This window comes from Sorex fumeus, unplaced genomic scaffold, assembly GCF_029834395.1.
Source record: "Sorex fumeus unplaced genomic scaffold, SorFum_2.1 ptg000014l, whole genome shotgun sequence".
Classification (NCBI taxonomy): Eukaryota; Metazoa; Chordata; class Mammalia; order Eulipotyphla; family Soricidae; genus Sorex; species Sorex fumeus.
This window is the reverse complement of record NW_026606071.1, coordinates 8,695,873-8,711,857: the sequence shown is the minus strand read 5'-3', so window position 1 is coordinate 8,711,857 and position 15,985 is coordinate 8,695,873. Positions and strand designations below refer to the sequence as shown.

The following is a 15,985-nucleotide window of genomic DNA, read 5'->3' as shown; positions in this document are numbered from 1 at the left end:
ATGATCAGTAAATTCCTGCACTTCTGGGGCAAAGACCCCACTGGACCCTAGCATTGAACTCTGAATGGCCAGGCCCACACCAAGGCTGAGTAGTGGCCCCGAAGCACCCTGAGCACTACCCCTTGTCTCGTTCCTCCCCTCGCCCCAAAAGCCAAAAACCTCACTTCCTCTGAATGAAGAGGGTGGTTATTTCCCTCAGCAGAGTCAGTCATCCATGTCAACGGTGTGCAAGGCCACTGAATACTGTCCAGCCCACTCTGAATCATGAAGCAAATTGGCTTCCCATGTAGGTCTTTGCATGGAAAAGAAACTCTTTCTCAGTGGGAGCAAGCTTTCATGTCTGCACTGACAAATATTTGGGGCTTTCTGTATGCCACATACTGAAAGATGCACACAACATAGACAGTAAACAAGAGAGACACAGCCCCTGGCTGCCACAGTGTTAAGTATTGGGGGTACAGTGTAGAGGTCTGAATAAAGAAGAAAACAAATCAGACTCACTTCACCATTTATTGTCTCACAACTTCTCTCCCTACCTAAACTCCTACCCTGCCACATAAAGCAAGCTCTTCTATCCATATAACCTCGATATTTCAGTATATCTAAGTGTTTATATACAGCTTGAAAGTGTGTTTGCATTTTATATATTATAACATAGTAAGATAATACTGTAAACAGAGATATTACGGTGCCAGCCACAGGGAGTACTTGAGGATTGTTACTATTACTATCAGCACAGCCGAAAGGGAAGTCTATGATAGTGGTGCTGTGCCCCATGAAAATGATTTGTACTGTGAGCAAGCTCATATCCTTCAAGGGAGGAGAGTTTCCTGCTCTCTCCGGAAGCTGGATACTAGCATTGACAGTCAGGGGGCGCTCAGAGACAGGGCACCCCTTGCAGGGGAGATTTCTACTCTTTCTATATCCATCATCTCTCTCAGGCTTAGATTTCTCTCAGGCTTAGAATTAGCATAAGATCGGAATTCTTATGCTAATTCTCATGCTGGGGGAATTTTATTTTTTTGAGGTACAGGACCCAAGCCTGATAATCCTAATGCTTTAAGCCTAGGGTGAACATCTCAGAGAGCTGGGGAAGAGCACACTTAACAAAAACAGACCCAGATTTAACAAAAACAGACATAGATTTAAGCATTCTGCATAACTTCTCGGCACTAGAAATTGAGGTTTGCTCTCATTGTCCAGTAAACCACATTCTCTAACATCTGATTGCTCCACAATATTGCTAAAGGACAAATTTCAAGGTCATCTTTTTTCATGATATATGCTAAAATATTATTGGGAAGGACTGTAGAGATAGTACAGGGGCTAAAGCACTTACCCAGCAGGCTGCCAACCCTATTTCAATCCCCAGTGCCACATATGATCCCCTGAACTCATCAGGGGAATTCCCTAAACACAGAACCAGGAGTAAAAGTGATCCAAAAGCAAAACAAAAATTAATATCTGCATACTTTGGATTTTACCATGACTACTTTCAGTCATACGTCCCTCCACCACAGTTATTGAATGCTTCTTACATGCCATTTTGCTACATACAGAGAACCCAGGAGTTACTCCCAGCCAAATCTATTTGCTGCATTCATAAACTTTCAAAACTGAGACATCCTGAATGTGACCAGCTGGGCTCTAGTTCATCCCAGCAAGTGATCTGTAAGATGCTTTCTTGTTTCAATGACTATATCCTATACGTTCCTCCAAGAATGGCTTCAAATTGATAGTCCTAATTCTCCAGGATTACCATCCTAAGAGGAAACTTCTTTTCTGAAACCACATAGCTTTGGATTTTGCTAGGTGTTGCACATCACTGCTTTACAGCAAGAAATGTATGAAAGTGTATTCTGGGTCACAAATACTTAGTGTCAGCAAATCACTTAAGAGTTCACCAAGTCACATGGAAGAAAATGTAGGCAGAACCCTCCATGACACTGAATCTAAAAGCATCTTTAAGGATAAACACCACTGACCAAGCAAGTGGAAACAAACATAAACAAATGGGACTACATTAAACTAAGAAGCTTCTGCACCTCAAAAGAAACAGTGACCAAAATAGAGAGAGAGCCCACAGAATCAGAAAGAATACTTACCCAGTACCCATCTGATAAGGGGTTAATAGCAAGAATATACAAGACACTAGTAGAATTGTACAAGGAAAAACCTCCAACCCCATCAAAAAATGGGGAGAAGAAACAAACAGAAGATTCCTCAAAAAAAGAAATATAGATGGCCAAAAGGCACACGAAAAAAATGGTCTACATCAGTAATCAACAGGGAGATGCAAATCAAAACAACAATGAGATATCATTTCACACCACAGAGTCTTGCACACACCAAAAAGAACAAGAACAACCAGTGCTGGCACTGATGTGGGGAGAAAGGGACTCTCTTTCATTGTTGGTTGGAATGCCAACTGGTCCAGCCTTTCTGGAAAACAATACGGACATTTCTTAAAAAACTAGAAATTGAGCTTCCATATGACCTAGTAATACTACTTCTGAGAGTATATCTCAAGGGTGCAAAAAAAGCACAGTAGAAATGACATCTGCACCTGTATGTTCATTGCAGCACTGTCCACAAGAGCCAGAATCTAGAAACAATCCAAGCACCCTACAACAGATGACTAGTTAAAGAAACTTTGGTACATCTACACAATGGAATACTATGTAGCTGCTTGGAAAGATGAAGTCATGACTTTTGCTTATAAGTGGATGGTCATGGAGAATATCATGCTAAGTAAAATGAGTCAGAAGGAGAGGGACAGACATAGATAGAATGATTACACTGATATGTGGAATATAAAATAACATAATATGAGACTGACGCCCAAGGACAGTAGAGACAAAGTCCAGGAATATGGCTCCATGGTTGGAAGCCTGCCTTATGAGCTGGAGGAGAAGGCAGCTGGGATAGAGAAGGGATCACTAAGTCAATGATGGCTGGGAGGATTGTTCGGGATGGAAGATGTGTGATGAAAGTAGATAAAGGATCAAACGTGATAGCCTCTCAGTATCTGTATTGCAAACCATAATGCCCAAAAATAGAGAGTACGGGGGAAATTGTCTGCCATAGAGGCAGGGGGAGGGGCGGGATGGGGGAGATAATGGGGACATTGGTGGTGAAAAATGTGCACTGGAGGAGGGATGGGTGTTTGATCATTGTATGACTGAAACTGAAACAGGAAAGCTTTGTAACTGTAGCTCATGGTGATTCGATTTTTTTTTTTAAAAAGAGTTCAAGTCAACCTTGCTCCTGCAGAGGGAATACTTCCACAATTTTATCTGAGACAGTTCTTCCAGTCTCAGAGAAACATGTTTACCTATAAAGCACAAAGCTCCCAGAAAGTAGCTCCCCCTCAAGTCCTCCACCCCCACTCGGTGCCCAAGGCATCCTGCTAATAACTTATAATGGTAAAGGGATTTATCACCTCCCAGATTCAGTGCATAAACCCCACTGAACATGCTCAGTCAATTCTAACTGAAGAAATACATCTAGATCCATGGCTTTTGAAAAATCAGCATGATTACACATTTAAAGGGGTGAGCAATTCAAAAGAGCTTTAAAGAAACGATATTAAAAGTTACATTCTGAAGCTGGAGAGATAGTGCAGCAGACAGGGCATTCACTTTGCCTACAGCGGAATGGAAAACGGGTTCAATCCCCAGCATCCCATATGGTGCCCTGACTATAGACAGGAGTGATTCCTGAGTGCAGAGCCAGGAGTAAGCCCGGAGCATAGCTGGGTATGACCCAAAACAAACCAAAAAAGTTACATTCATAACTCTAGCCTCTGGCCCAGGAGTTTCCCGATTTATTTGATCTACCACCCCCTTTCCAGAAAAAAAAAGTCAGTGCCCTAGAGAAATCTCCTTATGCAAACCAACAAAAGAGGCTTCCCACCTCTAACTGCACCTGTGGCTACTTCCCCGCCCCACCCCCCCACTGGTTCATGCCAGAGCTCCTCTCCCCCCAGCAGGCATGGTATCGCCCACTCTAGGAAACAAAGCTTTAGCCAACCCAAAAGATACTTCAAATGAATCTGAATCACAACAAAGAAATAGTTATTTAGAAGGTTTTTACTCTAATTTCAGTTCGAATCAAGGAGCTAGGAGCTGGGTGGGGGAAGAGCACTTGAGAGATGTTTGTTAGTATTACACAATTGCTAAATAAGTACAAAGCCTTGATTGAGAGCCTAATTGCTCCTCCGTCTGGCACTTGATCATCACTAAATTCTCCCTTGTCAAAACCTCTGCTGGAAGCACTATGGTCTTAGGAAAAAAATCTCGGGAGTGGAGATGGGAGGCTGAAACCAACTATTTAGAACTGAGTGTGCATTCTTAGGAAGAGCATCCACCACAGTGAATACAAATGGGTTCTAAAAACCTTTAGTGTGTGTTGCTAGAATGCATATTTTTCAGATATTTGAAGATATATTCTTGGTTATATTTCCCACAGTCAGTCTCAATAAGACAGACGATTATTAGACCAAATATTAATGTATAAGTATGTTTTTAAGCACAAGAAGCTACTAACTTCATTTGAAGTTTTTATTTTAACATGCAATGCAGACATTTAAACACCAGAGGACAGTGTGTGAATGAAAACAAAGTTCCATCACTATTCACCTAGCTCAGTTCATTTACTTAGTACATCAAAGTAAAAATCTTAATTTTAAGTGGTTTTCCCCAAAGACATTTTATATCATTTCATGCTCCAGAAATTAAAAGTAGAAGTTGATAGAAATGTGATTCATGAGACCAACTAATCAAGTTAATTTGAATCATAATGGAAATTAGAAAGATTAATTTCATAAGCAATCATTAATAATGGAAGCTCTCATGTTCGAATAATCAAAGCTTTAAGTATTATATGGTAATTAATTCATTACTATGGGTCGAATATTTTTAAATAGCTCGAATCTTTCTTGCTTTGGTATAGTTATTAATAGCAATCCAGAGGAAAGAAAAGCTAAAACATTTCTTTAGAAAAGTTCTTTGTATACTTTTTTAAATGAGCAAGAAAAAAGTTGAGTTTCATGTTATAATAAACAACCTTGCTCATTAGTAATTTTTCTTCAACCACAGAAGAAGCCAACTGTCAGACCTTTGTGAAAGTGGGAAGAATTGTGCTCTTGACAAGGAAATGGCTTAAGGTGGAGATTAATTCTGTTATTTACCATTCAATGTTAAACCTAACATAGCACAGCGGGTAGGGCGTTTGCCTTACAAGCGGCCAGCATGGCCGACCTGAGTTCGATTCCTCTGCCCCTCGCGGAGAGCCCAGCAAGCTACCGAGAGTATTCGATATGCCAGACACAGTAACAACAAAGTCTCCAATGGAGACGTTACTGGGCCCGCTCGAGCAAATCGACGATCAAAGGGAGGGCCTTTACCTTACCTTAAAAATAAACTGGAAGGGGGTATGGTGCCTCCAGCAGGTCAATCTGTACCTGTGAGGCGAGTGCATCAGCAGCCTGATGGTACCTTCAGACTTCCAGATATTCCAAAATTGCTGCTGTGCCTTTGGCCAGACCCCAAAAACTTGTGGCAAAGTTAACCAAGAAAGTAAACGGCCGAAAGTTAGGTATGTGGGAGACACACCCACAAACCACCTCTGACTCAGCTATATAATTGGAGGCAAGGTCTCTCTGGTTCCTGATCGAATTGCTTAACGGCCATGGTCCCAGAGACTCAGAGACAAATCTTGGCACCCACGTGACAAATCTTGGCACTCAGAGACTCAGAGACAAATCTTGGCACCCAGAGATGCGTCTGGTCCCCGCAATGGGTTACCGATGCCAAACTACCCCAGGGGGGAAAGAGTGTGTCCCTCTGCCTGCTCCCCCTTGGTGGCTCGGTGGTCAACATCTTCCAGAGGCCATTTGACAGTCAGGTTTGGGCCTGCAGTGACGAGACATGTGGGGCCTCACGAGATGGGGTTGGATCCGGCCCTTTCCTCCCCAACCCAACAAGACCTTGAGTCACCACCCACAAACAGACTCTCTGGCTCCTGATCAAGCTGCTTAATGGCCATGATCTCAGAGACTCAAAATCTCTAAACCCAGCGGCTTTTGACAGAAATGCATTTGGACCCCGCAGTAGGTTACTGTTGCCGGACCACCCCAGGGGTAAAGGGTGCTGTCCCTCTGCCTGCTCCCTTTGGCGGTTGGGTGGCTGCCATCCTCCAGAGGCCACTGGACAGTCAGGTTTGGGCCTGCAGTGACAAGACATGCAGGGCCTCATAGGATGGGGGTGGAGCCGGCCCTTTCTTCCCCTCCCCAAGGAGACCCCCAGTCACCACCCACAAACTCTCTGGCTCCTGATCAAGCTGTTTAACGGCCATGATCCAAGAGACTCAGAAATAAATCTCGGAACCCAGGAGGTTTTGGCAGAAATCCCTCCAGATTTAACTGTTAAAATTTTGGAATTCCAAAACCTCATGGCCACGTGACATCATATGTTATTCATAACCAATAATAGGAAACAAATTGTCTACTGTTGTCTTTTCAGCAGATCTGAGTGTTGGGGTAAAATCCCAAATAATAATGGTGTTTCTGGTGTTGAAATAATGAATGCAATCAAAGTAGAGAGAGAATAATGTGGAAATCATCTGCCTCACAGGTAGGGGGAGGGTGTGGGGTGGGGAGTATACTGGGGGTTTTGGTGGTGGACTGGTGAAGGGACGCTGTTTCATTGTATGAATGAGACAAACCGGAAAGCTTTGTGACTGCTCTCACAGTGATTCAATAAATAAAATTATAAAAAAGGGGGAAAAAAAGTCATGCCCAATTCAATCAGCCAAACCAATGGCTGAATAAATAGCAATATTCCTACTAAAAAAATAATTTGGAACTTGAATTTTAAAATTTCTATGCATTCATCATTTCCCACAGTATTTGCTAAAAAAATAGCTAAGTAGTTATATTTCTCATTTGCAACGCCCTGTACTTTTCCATACTCAAATTCATATGCAAAACGTCTGCTATGATGAGGTACATGCAAAAATCAAGATACAATTGTACATGGAATTTCTTTCAAACATTACCTCCTTTGTAATTTCAGACTTGACACTGAAATAGTAAAAATTATCCTACAATTTTTAAGTGATGTGCTCTCTAGAATTTAATATAGTCCTATCATATATTAAGGTGATATCATATGTAAAAATCTTTTATATGAACAGAACTGTTTTTGCTTTCTACATTTTCTGTCCACTTTTAGTTTTCTAAATGATCTGGATTCTCCCTGGTTTTGGTAATACATTGACTTTATGTGACTTCTGTGCTCCTCACTGTATGCACTCCTTCAATCAAGAAGTATTTATTGAGGATCTGCAACATTCTGGTCACCCCCTCTGGTACTGAAGATATCAGAATGAAAGAGGGATCCAGGCAGAGTCTTGCAAAATCTCTGTGATTTTGAGAGTTTAAAAGGAATCCAGTGTAACTGGCCCACTGAAGTGAAGGAAGAAGAAAGTGCCAGGTGCATTGGATTCCAGAGGGCCTGGGAGGCTAGGTAAGGGGCTTGGAATTTATTCTAACTTCAGTAGGGCACACTGGAGGTTTTTGAGCAGGGAAATGATTGCATTGATTTTTCTTTTTAAAATATCACTCTGTCAAAGACGGAAGTTCCAAAGTCAATGAGAAGCTAAGATGATGGATAGACTGCCACTTTATTAGAGGAAATGACTGCAAAGAGACTTAAGAGGTATTTAAGGGTTGCAGGAGATGGGCCTTCTGATGGGTTGGCCATGGCGTGTGAGGTTCAGCGAAGAGTCAATGATGGCTCCTATATTTTCAGCTGAGAACCCTGGTGAGAAAAATCCTTAGTGAGAAACACGGATGGAGGTAGGAACTGCTTAACCTGTGATACAGTTGAAGTGACTGTGAAAGAGTAGAAAAAATGAGTTGACAACTAGATACAGGAATCTGAGAAGAAATCAGAGCTGAATAGCAAGACTGAGGTTCCTGTGAAATATCAGACAATGGGAGCAGAAAAATTGTAAATGGAAAAATGTAACTGAAAAAGTGCAACAGAAAAATCATTTTGAATGAAGACGACATTTTCATTAAAAGGTCTCTTCAAGAGTTAAAAATTCTGAAGATAAGATAACTACTTCATTAGTATCAAACAAAAGGGTTAAAAATCTTAGATTACATACAGGACCTTAACCTATAAAATGATCATTGCTTAGGGAAATAGATTTATAATTGTATGCAGTTTCTAATTCACAGCAACACTTGAGACTACTTTCCTACCAATTAAAATGATTATACCTCATAAATATTATATGGAACATATGCTCCCACAATGGGTTATGACCAAGGGACTAAGCTCTTGTTTTTTTTGTTTTGTTTTGTTTTGTTTTTTGTTTTTTTGCTTTTTGGGTCACACCTGGCGATGCTCAGGGGTTACTCCTGGCTCTGCACTCAGGAAATACCCCTGGCGGTGCTCAGGGAACCATATGGAATGCTGGGAATCGAACCCAGGTGGGCAGCATGCATAAACTCTTGTTTTTAATTCTTTTGTTTTTTCTCTTGCTTGTAACTCTTTGTGAAAGCAAGGCAAGGAAATTAATATGCATGAATAAGATACGATATACAGTTGAAGTGACTAGTTTAATATACTTAACCTCACCCTTTCACATTTCTCAAAATTCCAAGTTTTCTTTTCCAACTCGAATGCTCAATATTTTCATAAATAATAACCAAAATATAAAACCTCATTTTACAGTTTATTTTCCTTGTTTGAGAAATTTAAACAAATTTCTTAATGTAGGAAGTTACAGGTAATAAGACTCTAATGTATCAGAAATTACAAAAACTTGCTAAGCCCCAACTTCCACAGAACTCATTATCAAAACAAATGTTTTAAGCTTTTCCTTCTAAGTAAGAAATGTAAGGGTATATTTCCACAAGTCAGGAGCCATAGGGTGTGGGTGGGGGGAGTTGGGGGTGATGAACACTCCAGATAATAGTTACAATTCCATGCTTTCAAGTCTTAATAAAACTAAGACTTCCGGTTTCAAACCACAGAGCTCCTCTCCCCACAAAAGGTTAATAAGTGAACACACACACACACACACACACACACACACACACACACACACATGCTCAGTGCACACCTAAATGTTTACATAGCTATTTACTTATGCTGCCTCCAATAAGTTTTTATTTATGCTGTTTCCAGAAGATGTCAAAAAAGAATTAATTGAACAACAAGATATATTGATCATGAAGTCATTCTTACTGAGTTGACTGAAACAACGTAATACCTCAAACTGTAGCAAAACCACACTAATTCTTTCCAGCAAAGGGCTCTTTTAAACTTTAAATGTATTTATTTTATTTCTTTAGATTATTCTCTAACTCTGGCCTGGAGCTGCCCACATTAATCTCTTGTGGCCTCGTCTGCTTAATCTTCTGCCTTCAGTTCTTTCCAGGAAAAACCTTGCCTGCCCAACTCTGTCAGGTTTTGCTTCCTCAATGACCGCTTTGATTGTGTTACTTCCCTATTCAGACAGGTTGATGGTTTACTCTTTCCCCAGACTTGCAATGTGCCTCTAGCTGACAGGCCACTTCATTTACATACTCTTCTGTCTAGCGGAGCTGAGCTGTCTCCGCTGCTTTGAGAAGCGCTTTGGGAGTTCTTTGAGACTTCTTTGAGAACTTTTCATCTGTATCTGACTTATCTTTTTGAAGGCTTAAAATGTATTTTCATAGATAGATATTGTATTACTATTCCATATCTCAGAATGACTCCAACGATGTAAATAGCAGGGAGAAATCCAACACCATACACTAATAAAAATGCATAGCATATAGCTACCTAAGATAGTCAAGGCTAGAGCTACTGTTTGACTTTCTGCTTATAACACTCTGTTCATGGGGCCAGAGAGATAATACAGCAAGTAATGCACTTGCCTTGCACATGGTCAATCTGGGTTCGATCCCTGGCATCTCAAATGGTCCCCTGATCACTACCAGGAGTAATTCCTGAGTGCAGAGCCATGAGTAATCCCTGAGCATTGTTGGTGTAGCCCAACAACAACAATAAGAAGAAGAAGAATTCTGACCCAGGGTAGTAATAGACCAATCAAGAAAAGCTGTGAACTTCTATTTATGAGTTTTTGTCTATGTGCTGTGGCTTCATAGACAAAATGGATCATGATGATTGGGTTATGCTTAGTCAAGAAAGTGGTGGAGATAAATTAATGCATTTTCAAAAACAGATATAATTAAATCTTTCATATAAAATGAAAACCTTTAAGAAAACCATCTTCCTTGGGACATGAAACAACAGAACCGTTGTCATGTTGACTGTGACTCCTGTGAACCTTTGCAAGAATTCCCATATGGGAAAGAATGGAACAGCGGGGCTAAGGTCATGCAGGATGTTTGGTTTAGTGGTATGCATGTGGCAGTGACTCTGGGATTGCAGGATATAATGAGTAAGTGAACAGCATAGAGTAGACAAACAAAATGTTTTTATTCTAAAACTGAATTTGGTGACTGGAGCAATAGCACAGCAGGTGAGGTGTTTGCCTTGCACATGGCCGACCCACATTCGATTCCCAGCATCCCACATGGTCCCCTGAGCACCACCAGGAGTAATTCCTGAGTTCATGAGCCAGGAGTAACCCCTGTGCAACACTGGGTGTGGCCCAAAATGCAAAATAAATAAATAAATAGCACTGTAGAAGCACTGTCCTCCCGTTGTTCATCAATTTGCTTGAGCAGGCACCGGTAACATCTCCATTGTGTGACTTGTTGTTACTGTTTTTGGCATATTGAATATGCTACGGGGAGCTTAAATAAATAAATAATAAAAAGGTAAAGGTAAAGGCCCTCCCGTTGATCGTCGATTTGCTCGAGCGGGTCCAGTAACGTCTCCATTGGAGACTTTGTTGTTACTGTGTTTGGCATATCGAATAAATAAAATTAAATTTAACAAAATGGATTCATTTTGTCATGATTGCCCCTTAGGTTCAACAATCACAGGGATGTACCACAGAGAAGTGAACAACATGCCACACAGAACTGATTTATAACTATTTTCCCTCTTTTACCCTTTGCCTCCAGCATACTTCCCCTAGCAGGGAAGATCTGAGTATTAGGAGAAATCCCTAATACTTTTCCAAATTAGAAGTCAAGTTAGTCCACAAAAGGTCTTCATTTAAGGTTTTGAAAAATTAGACTCTGCAGTTTTATTTCGTATCCATGATATTTGTTTAGAGCAAATTCCACTCCAGGAACTGCAAAGACAGATGTAAGAGTGTTCCTGCCTTTTTTACCCCAATTCCTTCCATTGAAGCAACTTGGTGGAAGTGTACAGTTATTGGTGGGGTCAATCCCAAGTCTCCATCTGGCATCATAGTGACAGGTGCTGGTGGAACTGGAGAACCAGCTGGCACAGGAGCAGGGGGCATGGTGGCTCTGTTGTTTGTGCCCAAAACTCCTCCCAGAGTCATCTGGCCCATTCATTCAAGTGAACCTAACTAAAGGTTCCTCTGAACCCTTCCTGCTGTGGCCAACATCCTTTCTTCCTGGTGTCTCTGCATCTCCTCATCTTTTTCTCACGGTACCTCTGCTTCTCCTGCCCGAGTTCCAATTGCTTTCATTTTTGCAACGTCATGTTTACACAGCTCTTCATCCTCTTAGAGGATGCTTCATCAAATACTGCCTCATTATCACGACCTGGTGCTCAAGACAAGCAACCACCAATTCATTTCTAGCCTCACAAACTTCCTTAATGATGCAATCCCCTTGGTCATGCAGCTACTTCTCCCTCTCAGTGAGCACCTACCAGCTTCTGGCATCATCATACTCCACAGAGCCAGAATATGTGAAGCTGGGGGCCGTTCTCATTCTTCTGAACCTGCTGATTTTTAATAACCAGCGTGTTTGGGCATTCTCTTCATCATCTAACTAGTTCACGACTCAACAGTCACAGAACTCAGAAATGTGGGTCAGCAGGAAGGAACCTTCACTACATCTGTCCAAAGCTTTCCAAGCTGCTGGTTTCCCTGAGAATTTAACAATGTCTTTTCCGAGGAAGGAGGGCCTTGGTTCACAATGTGGCCACATCCCTCTCCAGCTGGCCGAACACAGAAAAGGCTTCCTCCAGCAGTTTATTACACACAAATTGAGAAAGGTTTGAGGCTCTAAGGGATATTCCATGACAAACAAGGCACACACGTGCAACTGCTTTCCCTGGAATGGCGTGTTGTCCAGCTCCAATTTGGCAATCTCGGCCAGAGTCATGCATCCAAGCAGATAAAGCCAAAGCCCTTATCGTTATGAATGAAGACTTTCACTTAGCCTTCCAGCATTTCCAAAATAATCCCCTCATTTCCACCTCAGTGTGGGCAGCAGGAAGATTGCCCAGACATTGCTGGATACCACTGGATGAATCTCTTCTCTTCTGGTTTCCTGAAACTCTTTAGGTCAACAGTCACGTTTTCATTTTAGCTGCTGGTTTGCTGCCTATTTTGCAAGTATCCATGGCAGTGGACGCTACTGCTGGTGGTGAAGCTGCTGTCGGTTCTTCAGAACATGGCTTTGTTTATTTAACTTAAGGGTTTTATTGCTGCATTTTTGCACTCCTCCATCAACTGCTATCTCCTCAGAGTAATGGAGAAGTTTCATGCAGTAATTTTTTTTTTTTTTGCTTTTTCGGTCACACCTGGCAATACTCAGGGGTCACTCATGGTTCTGCACTCAGGAATCATTCCTGGCGGTGCTCAAGGGACCATATGGGATGCTGGGAATTGAACCCGGGTCGGCAGCATGCAAGGCAAACTCCCTACCCACTGTGCTATAACTCCAGCCCTCATGCAGTAATTTCTTGTGTATTAATTTTATAGCCTAGCACATCATTGTTTCTAAATCCAATTGTTTTCATTTTTGTGGGGTATTTAGGATTTTTCTATGTATATTATTATCATGCCCTCTGCAAGTAGTACTAGTTTTACCTCTTTTCCAGCAGAGATTCCTTTCCTCTTCTTTTCTTCCCTAATTGCTCTAGCTAGGATGCCCAATAAATATACCATGTTGAATAATAGTAGTGAGTGCGGATATGTTTGTCCTGTGCCTGATATCAGTGGGAAAATCTTTAACTTTTCACCAGTAAGTATGGAATTGGCTATGAATGTGTCAGAAATGGCCTTAATTGCTTTGAGCTAAGCTCCTTTTTATCTCATTTTGTGGGCAAATTTTATCGTAAAAGGACATTGAAACCTGTCAAAAGTTTCCCTGAATCTATTGATAAGATATTTTCATTTTTCCTTAGCTGTTACGATTTTTTATCATTTTTAAACCTTTTCTTCTGTTCAATAATTGATTTGCATAAAGTGAACCATACTTGCATTCCTGGAATAAGTCCCATTTGTTTATGACATGTGATCATTTTAGCATGTTATTCAACTTAGAGTTTACTAGTCATTCTTACTTTGCTTTGCTGGGGCTACAAGGTCTGCAATGGCATTGCTCGGGAGGTCAGACAGTGCCAGGGATGGGCTCCCAGGACATTCTGCATGTCCAGGTGTGCTCCAGCCCTGAGAGCTCCCTAGTCCTCGAATATTCTATATGATTTGCTACAATTTTGTTGAGGAACTCCACATCTACTGTCTGCCTTTGATGTCAGGATAATGTTGGCCTCATAAAAAGTGTTTGCATTCATCTGGGGGATATAAAGTAACAAAGTATGAGATTAATACCCAAGAATAGCTGAGATCAGCACCAGGAGGATTACTCCATAACTTAGAGGCCAGCCGGGTATCCTAGAGGAAAGGGCTATTCAGATAGAGAAGGGAGCACCAAATAAAGGATGTTTGGAGGATCCTCCCAGGAGGGGAGATGCATGTCGAAAGTAGACTATGGACTGAACATGTTTGCCACTCAATGCCTCTTTTGCAGACCACAACACCCAAAAGGAGAGAGAGAACACAGGGGATTGCCCTGCCACAGAGACGGGGGGATGGGGGGATGGGGGTGGGAGGGATATTATCCATGGTGGTGGAAAATGGGCACTGGTGGAGGGATGGGTATCTGATCATTGTATAATTGAAACCAAAGCACAAAAAATTGTAAATCTACAACTTTAAAAAAAATAAAATAAAATAAAGGGGGAAAAAAAATAAAAAAAAAACACAAAAAAACAAAAAAAAAACAGAAAAAAAAAATAAAAAAGGGCATTTTCACTTAAAAAAAAAAAAGTGTTTGGAAGCTGGGCTGGAGTGATAGTATAGCAGGTAGGGAATGTACCTTGCACATGGCTGACCTGGGTTTAATCCCTGGCACCTCACATAGTCTTCTGAGCTTGCCAGCAGTGATCCTAGAGCACAGAGCCAAGAGTGGCCCTGAATACTGTTATGTATAGTCCCCAAACAAACAAATGAACAACAACAAAAAAAAAAACTAAAAAAGAATACTTGAAAGAATTCCTTTTTCATCATTTTTTAAAGAAGAACTTGAGAAGGATCAGTAATAAGCATCTGTGAAAGTTTTACCAGTTCTCTGTGAAACCAGTCAGTACTGGCTTTTGTCTAAGGGACACCTTTGTTTGCTGTTTACTTTCAGTGCTTCTAACAGGTTTGTACAGGTTTTGTATTTTCCTCCCGAGTCAGTTTTAGGGGGCTGTATGAGTCTAGAAATTTGTTCATTTAAGTTCTCCAATTTAGAATTGCTTGTGGTAGTTTCTTACTAACCTTTGCTTTCCTGGGCCACTGGTTATAGCAGTTGTCCTTTAATTGCTGATTCTAATTATTACTAAAGTTTTCTCTCTTTGTTCTCTGTTAACCCTGATAAGGGTTTGTCGATTTTGCTTACCCTTTAAAAGAAACTGATCTTTGTTCAATTGATCTTTTGTATTAGTTTTTTAAAGTTCTATGTCATATGCTTTCATTGCAGTTATCATTATTTCTTTCTAATCCATTTGACTTTAGGCTTCACATATTCTTTTTTATTCTAGTTCTCTTGGGCTGGAGCGATAGCACAGTGGGTAGGGCGTTCGCCTTACAAGCGGCCAACATGGCCGACCCGAGTTCGATTCCTCCGCCCTTCTCGGAGAGCCCGGCAAGCTACCGAGAGTATTCGATGTGCCAGACACAGTAACAACAAAGTCTCCAATGGAGACGTTACTGGGCCCGCTCGAGCAAATCGACGATCAACGGGAGGGCCTAGTTCTCTTAGGTGTAAGGTAATACTGTTCATTTGAGCTGTTTCTTCCTTTCTATAATATAAACCTGTATAAGGAAGCAATAAGCTTCCTTCCTAGCAACACCTTTACTTTGTTTCTTTCTTTTTTTTATAATTGCATCGCTGTGAGATAGATTCTTACAAAGCTGTTCATGATCATGTTTCAGTCATACAGTATTCCAATATCCATCCCTCCACCAGTGTACATTTACCCAGCACCAATGTTTCTGGTTTCTCTCCTACCACCCCCCAACTCTCTCTCCCAACCTGTATCTATGGCAGGCATTTTCCTTCTCTCTCTCTCTCTCTCTCTCTCTCTCTCTCTCCCCCCCCCCCCTTTTGGGCATTGTGATTTGCAACACAGATACTAAAAGGTTGTCATGTATATCCCTTTACTCACTTTGAACACTCAGTTCTTGTTCAGGATGATCATTTCCAGCTACTATTGTCATACTGGTCCCTTTTATATCTTACCTACCCTCTACTCCACAGACACTTGTGAAAGATTCAAACCATTGACTAGTCCTCCTAGCCCTTGTTTTCCCTGGCCTTGGATATTAGTCTTCAACCATGTTTTGCATACCAAAAAATAAATGCAGTCATTCTATATTTATCCATCTCCTTTGACTTATTTCACTCAGCATGATACTTTCCATGTCCATTCATTTATAAGGAAATTTCATGACTTCATTTTTCCTAACTACTGCATAGCATTCCATTGTATAGATGTGTCATAGTTTCTTTATTCATTTGTTTGTTTTTAGTCACTCGGGT

At 41.2% G+C, this 15,985-nt stretch overlaps 1 protein-coding gene and 1 pseudogene across 1 annotated transcript in view; both read right to left on the bottom strand.

Annotated features, from left to right (window-relative positions):
- NABP1 (nucleic acid binding protein 1) overlaps window positions 1–15,985 on the bottom strand; it is a 258,111-nt gene that overhangs the window by 204,651 nt on the left and 37,475 nt on the right. The gene's annotated exons all lie outside the window — the stretch shown is intronic.
- On the bottom strand, window positions 11,954–12,661 carry LOC130021149 (non-POU domain-containing octamer-binding protein-like; annotated as a pseudogene).